The following is a 12,687-nucleotide window of genomic DNA, read 5'->3' as shown; positions in this document are numbered from 1 at the left end:
GGCCTGAAGCCCAAGTGCTTAAACCAGAACTAATACACTTTTAGAACAGACACTGTGCCTTCAATCAGCAATTCCCAACTTAGAAGGGTGTATGCTATCTGTCCTGCCACAACAGTGCAGACCACAAACCTTCTTAATGTAAAAGAACTGGTCTGAAGCCCAAGAGCTTAAACCAAAAGGCTTAGAATAACAGTTACAATTTAATCAGGCTACTACCGAGCAGTAATAAATGCTGCAGAATAAATACAACTGAGCACTTTTTAGAAGAGGCAAAAGCAAAATAAAGTGCATTTTTTTTTGTTAGTAAAGTGCAAGGAGAGAGGAAGGAGGAGCAGAAGAAAAAAATAGTGTTAAGAACCTTAGTGGGTTGGCCTTCTCAAATGTTCTCTCTGTAGTAAGTAGAATGAACACTAGACTACAACTGTAAAAAAAAACTTCCAGGGGATGGAACATACTAGACATTGTTTTTATCCCTTAAGAAATTACTGTTACTTCAAGTCAAGTTTTACCACCACTGGTGTGCAGTGATCATGAGGTTATAAAGGTTAATTTGTTGCTAGATAATTCTGCCAAACTGAAATCTAAACCAATGCACTGAAGGTTAATTATGGAAGCAAAACAGTCAATATGTAAAAATAACTTGAGTGAGATGTTCAGTGGAAAACTGCAGATGGAATGTGGAAAGTTTTGAAAGAAACATTGAGTCAAAAAATCAAAAAAATGTTTAACATCAGGCTCTAAGCATACAACGTCAGGGAGATATAGTTCTATAAAAACAAGATATCTAATTAAAATGAGAGACAAAACTCTAAGAAATGGAAGAGAGGTTGATCTACAACTTTTGAAAACTGAAATAAACAAGCTGGACAAACAGATTAAGCATAGTGTGAGACAAGATCAAGAAAAAGTATAAGAAAGTCTATATAGATATTCAGCATAATAGGAAACCTTTTTATAGATACATAAGATGCAGAAGGAGTAAAGACACACAAATCGATAAACTGTGTGCAGAGTCTATAATTTATTCTCAGACACAACAGATTATAGGTATATTTACAAAATCATATGCAAAATAACTTGTCTCGACAAAAGGGGTAATAAGTTTTCCTAGTGACATCCAGGTAATCTCAGATACTGGAATCAAATTATATTATAATGAAATTAACTGCTCAAACTAGATCCAAACAAAGCACAGGGAAGAGGCAGAATTAGTAACAATGACCTGAGAACACCTCAGCAAGAACTTATGGTGCCATTATATCTATTATTTACTAGGTCATATAAATATGGGGAGATTCCTCAAGATTGAAGACATGGACTTATTAAACCTGTCTTCAAGGGAAAGGCGAGTAGGACAAACTCAGTCATACAGACCCTTAAGTCTACTTTCATGTTGTGGAAGAATAATGGCAAAGGTAATATTGGATAAGTTATTGTCAGAACTTGATAGATTGGGACATGAAACCATATATCAGCATGTCATTTAGAAGAAGACTCAATTATGGCAGTACAAAAAAGGGCAATAAAAAAAAAGTTATATGGAACAAATGATCATTTGTTGTTAAATAAAGTCATATTGGAGAACTGTAAAAAGGGGAAGAATTTAAGTATGGCATGGATTGACTATAAAAAAGCATTTGATAATATCCCACATTCATGGATAAAAGTGTACTTTAAAATGTATGATACACCCTACACTGATTGACTACATTAAAGTGACCATGAAACAGTGGCAGACCACTTTGCAATTAAGCCATGATAAAGAACAGATTATTATCCCAGGGATAAAAATTCAAAGGGGGACTCTCTGCCACCATTGCTATTCTGCCTTGCCATTAACTCATTAAGCTGTTTACTTAACAGCTTAGGCCATGGCTACAATTTGGCGCCTAAAAAACAACAAAGTGTAAAGACTTCTCATCTTCTCTTTGTTGATGATTTAAAACTGTGTAGCTCATCAGATGAGGAACTGAAAACATAGCTGCAGGTTGTCAAAACTTTTTCAGATGATATAAGAATGTAATTTGGTCTTGATAAGTGTGCAAAAGCAACCTTTAAAGCAGGAAAACTGCAGCACCAGGAAGACATCGGCTTGGGACAAGAAGGTTATATAAAAGAACTTGAGCAAGAGGGAGTGTATAAATATTTTGGAATTGAAGGATCAACAATAAAACATGAACAAATGTGAATAAAACTTATTAAGGAATACTTTAGAAGACTTAAATTAATTCTGAAAACAGTGTTGACATCTGGGAACAAAATCCAAGCTATAAACCAATTTTCTCTTCCTGTCCTAACTTACAGTTTTGGAGTGATTGACTGGCTCCAAAATGTGTTGGATAGATTAGACAGAAAAAACAAGAAAGATGCTTCATGCTCACCAAATGATTTATAAAAATCAGTCTATACAAAGATTATATATTACCTGTTCCAAAGGAGGGATGGGCCTCCTTGAAATTGATTACATGTATAGTGCAATTGTGAGACTCCACGCATATCTGCTGACCTCACAAGATCCAATTGTAATGAAAGTTTTGAAACATGAGGAGAATAAATCTCAGATGACTTCTTTGCTTACTTTAGTAGAAGCATATCAGCGTCAAGCAGAAGTGGAAATCATACCAGAAGTAGATAAAAATCGGGCAGCAACTGAATGTGCCAAAAAACAAAAGAAAGAATATAAGGTGAAGGACCTGATGAAAAAGCAAGAGATATAGAAAAAGCATAAATATAGTTGCAGGTATAGAATACTTCTGGAAGAACATCATGTTGATCAGGAACGAATGCAAGAATGGTTAAGAAAAGGTGAATTCAAGCCAAGAGATGAAAGGTTAATATTGGTGACCCAAGATACTGGGCTGTGCACATGATGGTTTACAAAGTCCATTGAAAATGTGGGAGAAACAGACAAATGTAGGCTTTGTAAAACCGAATTGGAAACAATCGCACACCTCGTTGCTGGTTGCAACATACTAATGGCAGGAGGACTGTATACTGAATGGCATAATAATGTAGCAAGACTGTTGCACTGGGGATTGTGCAAACATTATGGTATTGAAGTGGCCGAAAAACACTGGAAACATGAGCCACATAGCATCATAGAAAATGAAGAAGTCTACATCACATGGGATCACCCATTACCAACAGTTCAAATGATAGTCGCTAGAAAACTGGATATAGCGGTCCAATAAAAGTGTAGCATTGCTCATTGAAATCACCACACCCAGTGACTACAGTGTCTTGCATACAAAGAAACACAAAGTCACAAAATATCAGGATATGTAGGCAGAAATGAGAACAATGTGGAAGAAAAATACCCAGACAGTTCCAATAGTAGTAGGAGTAACAGGTCTTACAAAAAAGAATCTACAATCATATTTAGATATGCTACCAATCCATGTAACCCCATATGAATTGCAGAAGGAGTCATTACTGGGCACATTGCAGGTGTTACGAAGAGCACTTTTGGCTGACATCAAAGATTGAAACAATACTAATTTCATGAACTTTAATCATACTTTGACTTAGGAATGGGCTCCTTTCCCGATATGGTATTAGAAACCCAAAAGATTTGGAGAAATTAAGAAAAGATTCTATAGGAATGAGAAGTTTACTAATTGGTTCTCTGTAGCTGATGCATGGAACAGACTACCAAATTACATTAAAGCAAGTACTAGTTTAAATATTTTTAAGAACAGCCTGAACACTTATTATGGGAATAAGTGTTATGGTATATTGGCAAGCTAGAAGGGCTTTTAATGCCTGTGCTTGACATATTTGTATGTATGTATGTTTGTATTTGTATGTAAGTTTATTCATCATAGATTCATAGCTGGTTACTGGGCTATTGACCTAAAGGTCTTTATAAGCCTAGCCATGTGTACCCAGTATAATAGTAGACAGACTCAATATAAAGGATCTTGCCAAAACTCGAGATCTTAGTTAGCAACAAATGTCCATATCTAGGAGGGTCATAGGTGAAATCCCCGGCAGGAATTTACAGTTTCCCATCCAGTCATCCAGGATCCATTTAACAGGGTCATAGAGAAGCTCTGTTTCAAATTAAAAGAATATTCAGGAAAAGCTATTGTTGTGTCTTCTATTAGGATCAATACAGAATCTTTTCATAAGCTACAACATATAAATAATAAAGTAATAGCACATGAATAAACACTTTTTACTGTACATAAAATGCAATCAGGATAACATTTACTCCCTGCATCCATACTGCAAGAAATCTGGACAAAGCCTGACAAAATGGGGGACAATGGTCCAAAAATAGGGACATATTTTAAATATTGCTATTATACATTTTCTGAAGGATTTCAAGCCAAAAACCCAAACATATGTCATTATTTAGTGGCTTCAGTCTTCAGATCATCCCAGTGATTTAACATAAAAACACAAATTCACTGAAGAATTGACCAAAAACATGAGGCAAAAATGTGGACATCCTGCGAAAATCTGGACAGTTGAGAGGTATGCTGCAGATTTTTTCCCAGATTTGCAGAAGCTCTAGACACGAGTGCTAACATAAGGTTAATCTGCTACCTTTTTTTTTAAATCTGTACATATTATGATAACTGAAGCAATTCAAAGTATTTGTTTTACTTACCATTTAGTGAATACCCTGGCTATATGCCTTGATTAACTAGCTAGTTGGTGGGACTATGGGTTGGAGATATGCTGCATTGCACAAAATCCTGCCACAGAGAGATGCATGTTTTTATAGTAGCTGACAATTCCTAAGTCTATATTAATTATTTTAATAGCTTTTCTTTTTTTTTTTAATTTTGGTGACATGATCGCTATAGTCTTCATGCACTGACACCTTCTTGGCTCCTCCACCAATTGCTTCTCTGCATGTGACTATTGATGAAAAAAAAACATTCTCGAATGTATTAAATCATGGCTGAAAATTTCAATATACTGCAAAATATTTACAGCTGAGAGGAGTACTGTTGCATAACATTTTGGCAGTACATTTGCCATGATTTATTAAGTCTTTTAGAAGTTTTTTTTTGGTTTGTTTTTGTTGTTTAGTTAGTAGGTAGTTCCCTCGCCACAGCAACAGCAAAAAGTAGGATGTGCGTGCCCTACACCATAGCCTAAATCCACCACTGATCACAAATGTTCAAGTTTAGTAAGTGGATCCTAATTTTGATGGCAATTGATCCTACTGGTCCTTGTTTCTAGGCTCATTTGATTTGTAGATTTAAGTAGGTATTTCAAATATTCTCCATTTACCGAAGTTATTTACAATAATTTCCTTTCTGTTCTGTTGATTGTACCTTCTAAAATCTGTTGGCACCATATTTAATTGTGACCCTCCACTACAAGCTGTGGGCCATTACATGATAAAAATACTACTTGGTTCTCTTATCCTTTATCCTTCATTATACATGGCAGTAATTTTATTAATATCTGTAGATGATAAGACATATTGTGCTAGCATAGGGGCAGATACCAAAAGGGGCCTCAGAAGGTACTTCTCAGTGTATACCTGGTCCACAAATTACTCATATTCACTAAAATATCCAAGTGTTGCTTGTCAGTCCTTCATCCTAGTTGTCCTCAGGGTTCCATCTTGTCCAGCAGGAAGTGATTAAGACCCATCAAGAAGTGGCCCCTAGAGGTCCCTTTATACTAATGCAACATCCTGTCCTAATTTGTTTGGGACTATTTTTTTTTCTTGCTGCTTGATACTGACCTAACTTTTGTTATGGAGACTTGGCTAGATAAGAATTCTGGCCCACATCTTGCATCTACAATTTTGCCACAGGTCACTGCTGTTCAGTGTGTTATAAAGGAGGCATGCTCTAGGGTAGGGTTGCCATCTGTTGTAACTCAGAGTCTCATCTGATTCAGATTACCAGTAGAAATACCAATTCATATGAACATATTCTGGCTATAAGACCAAACAGCAGGTCTCTTCTCATCTACCATCTAGTAGATTGTGCGTACCCTCAAATTAGGGCATATTCTTGTTTGATATTCCTTTTGATGAGAAGACTCTAACATGGTGATGGTGTCAGTCTCCTAGTGTGACGACTTCCTGGTCTGCTTAGCTCTGTGATGTTAAGCTTGTCATGTCATGGAACATTTTCAGTTACTCTTCAATTATTTTCTCCTTTACTTTTTCATCTTCTCTTGGTGATAATGCTAGGACTACAGACAATTTAGTGAATGATTACAGCAAGTTTCTTTCTACTACTTTGGAATGAACAGCCCAATGGCACATACATCCTGTCCTGTTGACGGCATGAGAGCCATGGCATCATTTGAGCAAAATATTTCACAAAACCTTGCTAATAGTTCTTCTACTACTACAGAAAGGTGTTTGTACTGGCACTCATAAAAACAGGGAAAAAGTAAAAGCTGCAATAAAAAAAATAATGAACTAAACAAATACTGCTGTTCATGAACTGCGACTGAAATGTCTGTTATTTTATAATGCTGGAATACAATAGTTTGCAAATTATCTGCTATTCATTGTGTGGTGTAATGTTTACAAAGTAACAACAGGAAAATTAAATGCATAGGCATTATTTGTGCTTAAACAATATGAGAATAACACCTAAGTGAGCTGTGAAATCTGCTTCTGGAACAGAAATATGTACTGACCTGTTTGAGGCAGTTGTTAACTAAGGAAGGTTTGCAGTTTGTGGCCTGATAACTAAAATGAAAACTGACAGAATGTATGCTGTCTTTAACCGCTGAAAACCAATGCATAAAAACAGAAGGCAAACTGAAGAGCTGTTCTAATACACCTTGTGCAATGATGTAATGATTTTGGCACTACATACTTTAAAAGTGTGTTGAGCTGGTTTATAGTTTGATAAAGAGGATTGATTCTGTCTGGCATTTAGCACAGAGGATTGCCATTAAGAGCAGTTAATGAGCTATGTCTTGTAGTTCAGAATTTTGGTTCCTCAGCTTCTATTTGTCTATTGTATGACTGAGCAAGTCCTTTGACCAGATACTGCTCCCGGCTAAGTCTGAGAATGGTCCATGCAGATCACTGCTCTACCCTGGCTAATAAAAATAAATAAAATATATGATAATGGAGTAAGCAGGGTTTTAAAGAGATCTGAATACTTTAAAGGGTGAAGTTACAGGTATGCAAGAGGCTACAGAAATCATTTAAAAAAAGTAACTTTCATTTCCCACTTATTGACTTAAATATCCAACCAAATAAGTAGCATCCTTACCTCTGCTCACTCAGTTTTACTTATCAAGCAGTGTCCAATCATTCATTTCCCAACTCATTGAACCTCCAGCATCAGGGGAGAAACAAAAGTGGGACAAGCCTGCTCCTCTTCTCTGCCCACCAGCTTGACCAGTCTGCTCCCCTCCTTCATACCAAACTTCCAACAAATCCTTCTAGAACAAACTTAACCATACATTGACAGTTGAGGCCAAACATCATTCCGTGTACTTCTTCCTCTCTGAACCAAACTGTATCCTTGTCATCAACCTATAAAGCTCCACCATCATATAAATATCCAAAGCAAACAGTTGGCATTAAACCAATGATCTTTCCCCAATGCAAAAGTACTACCCATATCCTTGTATAACCCCTGTACAACATATCTTCACTTATCCTACTACCCCTGGTAACATTGTAATTATCCCCAGGGCTTTACTTGGCAAATGTACCACCATAACACTAAAGATCCATACACCACGTGAAACAAAGCAAGCCCAACTGCATGCCATCTTGCTTAGCTGCAGTGTAATTTTGCCACCCAAAGGCTATAATAATGACCAAAATGAGATTTCCTATTCTAAAGATCAATATACTAGTAATCCAAACACTATACCTACTATCTATAAAGCAAAATGTCTAATGACCAGAATAGCATTTGCTGACCAACAAACTACCCACTTTAATGACTCTAGTACCTCCTTAAAGCCAATATCCCACAGACTAACTCAATGAACCTCGATTTCCCCCAAGAACAAACCTAGCAACAAACTTATCTTGTCAATAGCCACAGTCTGCCAGTCTTCCTACTATCAACTTACCCCAACCCTTCAAACATACAAACCACTGTGCACAATTTAGTAAAGTCACATAACACTGTGACCTGTGCAACTATACTAATCAGAGCTAACTTTACCCTTGTCCTGAAATATCACCCATAAAGCTTTTTTTTTGTTTACATGTGGTAAATCAACAAACTATGGCATACATCCACTATCAACCCCAAAACCCAATGCCTTGCTTAAACCTTCACACTCCTGTGTAAACAGAAACCTGTTCCTTACACATCCCCAATACACACACATACCTTGCAATGCTCTGTCAGACCCTTCTCCTAGCCTTAAAAAGGGTCCGGATCACATACCTCATTCTGATTGTCTGCCCCTTGATGCCAAATCCAATGAAGAACAGTGCTAAACTTTCAAAGTAATACCGACCACTGAGCAACACATCTGCATAGCCTTTCCACAGGAAAACTCAAACTCAACTACCATCCACACAAAATCCGACCCATTGACACATTGTCACGACTCCACCTCATCTGTTGTGAACTCTAAACTCTCCATAAACAATCCCCCAACCTGCTCTACCCTGTCCCTAACATACCTCATCCTTACTTGCTTCCATACTACTCCCAAAGTGCACCAACTCTGACATGCCTTAATGAGCACCTAATAAAGTAGGATTACCTGCGACCTCATTGTGCACCACTCAAGTGACTGGCACATCCAGCCCAGCAGAATCCATCACCTTTCAAATCCACTTCCTTCAGGCCACCGAGTGAATGGCCACTCTGTGCTCACCTATCTGCAAAAGAAAAGAAAGCTGTAAATCCTCTGCACACACATGGACCCAAACTTCTTAATGACAACATTAGATGCTGCCAAGGGCCTACCTTGTTCATCAACCACACAGCAGTAACACTAACCCACCTCCTTTATCCTCAATCACCTGAAGCTACCGTATCACTAGCCCACCTCCTTTATCCTCAATCACCTGAAATCACCGTATCACTAACCCACATCCTTTATCCTCAATTACCTGAAACCACTGTATCCCCCAGCAAATCTTTTCACAGCCAACTAAGGAACGCACAGCTGCAAAAGACAGTCTTATGCCACAAGCAGCAGTAACTGAACCCATGTGTTTACATGACACTAATTAACAAGCAGAATGTAAAGTGAACTAGCAACTCGAGTATGTTAATACTAAACATTGCAGTCAACAGATAATGTAAATATCAAATACCTGAGTCACCTCAGTCTTGGGAGCATTTCTGTAAACATGCCATGCAAGAATGTCCTCACAAAATCACTCTTACCCAAATTAAAGGATTAACAGATGTACACTGTCATCTGTAGAGAGTGTGATCTTGTCAGCTTCCCATGTGCTGCTTTGTTCTACCAGGGCTGTAACATCAACATGTACACCACAATGAAACTTAGGATGCTTAGAACATAAAAAATATCTCCCTAACATACTCCTGCCTCCTCAAGTGAACCTCATCTCGAGAAACTGTCCTCATCTGGAATCATAAAAGTTCATGTACCAAATGTTTCACATCAAAAGTCCGTCAAACATAAGCATTCTATCTGACATCCATGATAAACATTTCATTAAAAGGCCTATGCTATAAATTATCACATTTTAACCAATCTATGCTTTCTAGTTAAAGTTGTTAGTGAGCCATTAGAAAATGTTCCACCGTTACCCATCTGCTCTGCTGTCTAAATGACAATGTTCCTCATCTAGGAGATAGAAGGAAAGACAATAATCAGGGTAACGAGAAATTAAACCCTTCCATACTTCTGCCAATACAGCAGAATATTGCAAAGAATTGACAAATGTAAATCCATTGAATGAGAGGAAGAAAACAATAAGCCACCAAATCCCAGACCCTTCCCCCAAGCCTATCTACCTCACCTATACCTCCATGGATCGCTGTATGGATTCTGGCAGCCTCCCTGAATTTGCATTTAACCTATGCACGAACAATATCAAAAGTCTTGTGCTTATCAATTCAGCCCTTTCATGCATAAAGGATCTGCGACCATCCCAATGACCCCCAAACAAAGATGAGAATCAAAACCTTCACCTTGTGTCTACGAGGCAAACACATTATCACTATGCCCCCCCAACATTTACATTAAGCTACCTGTCAGATATGGGGACTCAAAATAAAAAACCCTCCAAAGTTTAAAGAAAGGCCTTCATTATGAGATAAAAACTGCAAATAGCAGTAAAAGTGCATGCCAAACATACCTCTCAACCTCCTAAAGTAAAACATCTGGACAAAGCTATAAATAAAAGTGGGAGAAAGGCCCAAAAATAGGGACTTTTTTTTTAATATTGCTGTTACAAACTTAAAAAGTTAATAGATAACCGGTGTTGCATTAGCGTGAATTTTCAGAAGGGTAGGAAGTCTGAAACTCAAATGTCTATCATTATTTCTAACTTCTTCTTCTTCTTTCGGCTATTCCCGGTTAGGGGTCGCCACAGCGGATCACCTGTCCGCTCATGATTGGCAGTGGAGTTTTACGGTGTCAAGTTGCCAGCCCGGCACCCAACCTTCCACAGAAGGCACACACATGCACACACTCATACCTAGGGCCAATTTAGAGTGTCCAATCCACCTACAGCATGTCTTTGGGATGTGGGAGGAAACCAGAGCACCCGGAGGAAACCCACGCAACCACAGGGAGGACATGCAGACTCCACACAGAAGGCACCCCAGCCAAGGATCGAACCGGAGAACCTCTTGCTGTGAGGCAGCAACGCTAACCTCTATCATTATTTCTAACGTCAAGCTTTAATGATTTACCAGTAATTTTCCAAATAACCACAATTTTATGAAAAACAGACCAAAATGAGGCCAGCCTTGGACATTCTGTGCATACCCCACAATCTATGAAGTAAATGTGCAACAAATGACAGATTTCAAAGCAAGATGATGTGTAGCAGAAGGTTGTCCCTTTCCTAACCCAGTCGTCCAACTACCTAACTTGCATCATCACTGTTCCTTGCATGCGTGGAAGGCAGCCATTACACTGGACAGCATGCAGCCCATGAAAAAGCTGTTTCTGCCTTGGCTGGAACCACACTAACTTCACAAAGTCACAGTTTCTTACTAGCACCACCAACGGCCACCTTGCTGGCCAACAAACACTTGATCATTCATTCACCCCATCCCACACCAAAAATAGTGGTCTCCATTCCTTGGCAGCAATCCATTCTTTTCTTTTGTTTCTTTTTTTTTTTCTGCTTTTCCCCCAACCTAATCCAAACATTGCTACCCCATATTCCCAGCCACCTCTTAAAGCAAGAAATCTAGGCAAAATGCAAAAAAAAAAAAAAAATGTGACAAGGGCCCAAAAAGATGGACAATTTTTAAATATTGCTCTTATAAACCCAGAAGACAATGGAACAACAGGCCCTGCTCCAGCATGAACTTCCCAATGAATCGCAGTCTGCAAATCAAGTGCCTGCTACCATTCCCAACTGCAGTCTCCAATAATCTGCTACCGACTTTACCTGAAAACCACAATTCCACGAATATGGACCAACACACAGACCTAAATCCAGATATTCTGTGAAAATGTGTACCACTGAGTGGCAGGCTACCCAGCATGTTTTTTTTCCTCTCTGTCTCTCCTTTCTAAGATCTAGATGTTCTGCAAGAATCTGTACAGTTGAGAGATATGTGCCTCCTCGTCATTCTTATTCCCCCCCTTCTCTTCCCTTCTCTCTCTATCCTGACCCAATCCACCACTGTCCTGCCCTGAACATGGAGAAGGAGCAACAATCAACTGTCCATGCCATCTCACATACCACTCAACATCTCAACACAAGAAAACTGGACAAAATGACAACAAATGGATGGACAAAGGACCAAATACTGGAACCACCATCACATTGCTCCTACAAACTTAACATGTAGATGGAATCGGTTTGCATTGCAAGTACTTAGTAAAGGATCTATAGTCGGAAACTCTGCTGTCTGCTATTATTTATTTTAGTTTATTAATTTATTTTTTATCTATATAGTTTATAAAATGTGACCTGTACTTATTTGCAAATGATTTAGCAGATAAACACAGTAACAATGTACCAAAATATTTACAAGTCTGGACATTCAGTGAAAATCTGTACAGCTGAAGTCTGCTAGCCCATGGACAATGGCTGTTACTGCTCCCATTGATTAGCTACAAAATCCAGAAAATCAAGAATTCTATGAGGAATGGACCACAACTCCAGACACTCTGCAACATCTTGACAGTTGAGATGCATGCACTAAAGTGATCCAACCCCCCCCACACACACACACACAAGGTCTCACTATACATTCCAGTCACTCACCAGCTTGCCTTCCACGTTCACCTGAGTGACAACTAAACCACTCTTCCATTACTATCAAAACAGGGGTAAACTCCATACTTTTGTGGTAAACCAGACAGCAGAGCCATATACATATCCCCCACATATATGCCACACCAATGGCTTTAACAGTCCCGACCCCCCTTAACACAAGTGCACATGCACATGACACACTGAGAGCAAGAGCTCCACAGCCCATGAAAAGACTCAATGATAGCCAGCCATCAAGAAAAACAACAACTAAAATAAGCAGCAAATGAACCCAGGCAGCAAGCAGTAACAGAAAAATATCACAAACATTCAGACATAACATAACGAGCATTCAG

The sequence above is a fragment of the Protopterus annectens genome, chromosome 1.part2, assembly GCF_019279795.1.
Source record: "Protopterus annectens isolate FY-2018-M chromosome 1.part2, PAN1.0, whole genome shotgun sequence".
Lineage (NCBI taxonomy): Eukaryota > Metazoa > Chordata > Ceratodontiformes > Protopteridae > Protopterus > Protopterus annectens.
The sequence above is the reverse complement of the archived record's forward strand: the minus strand, read 5'-3'. Positions refer to the sequence as shown.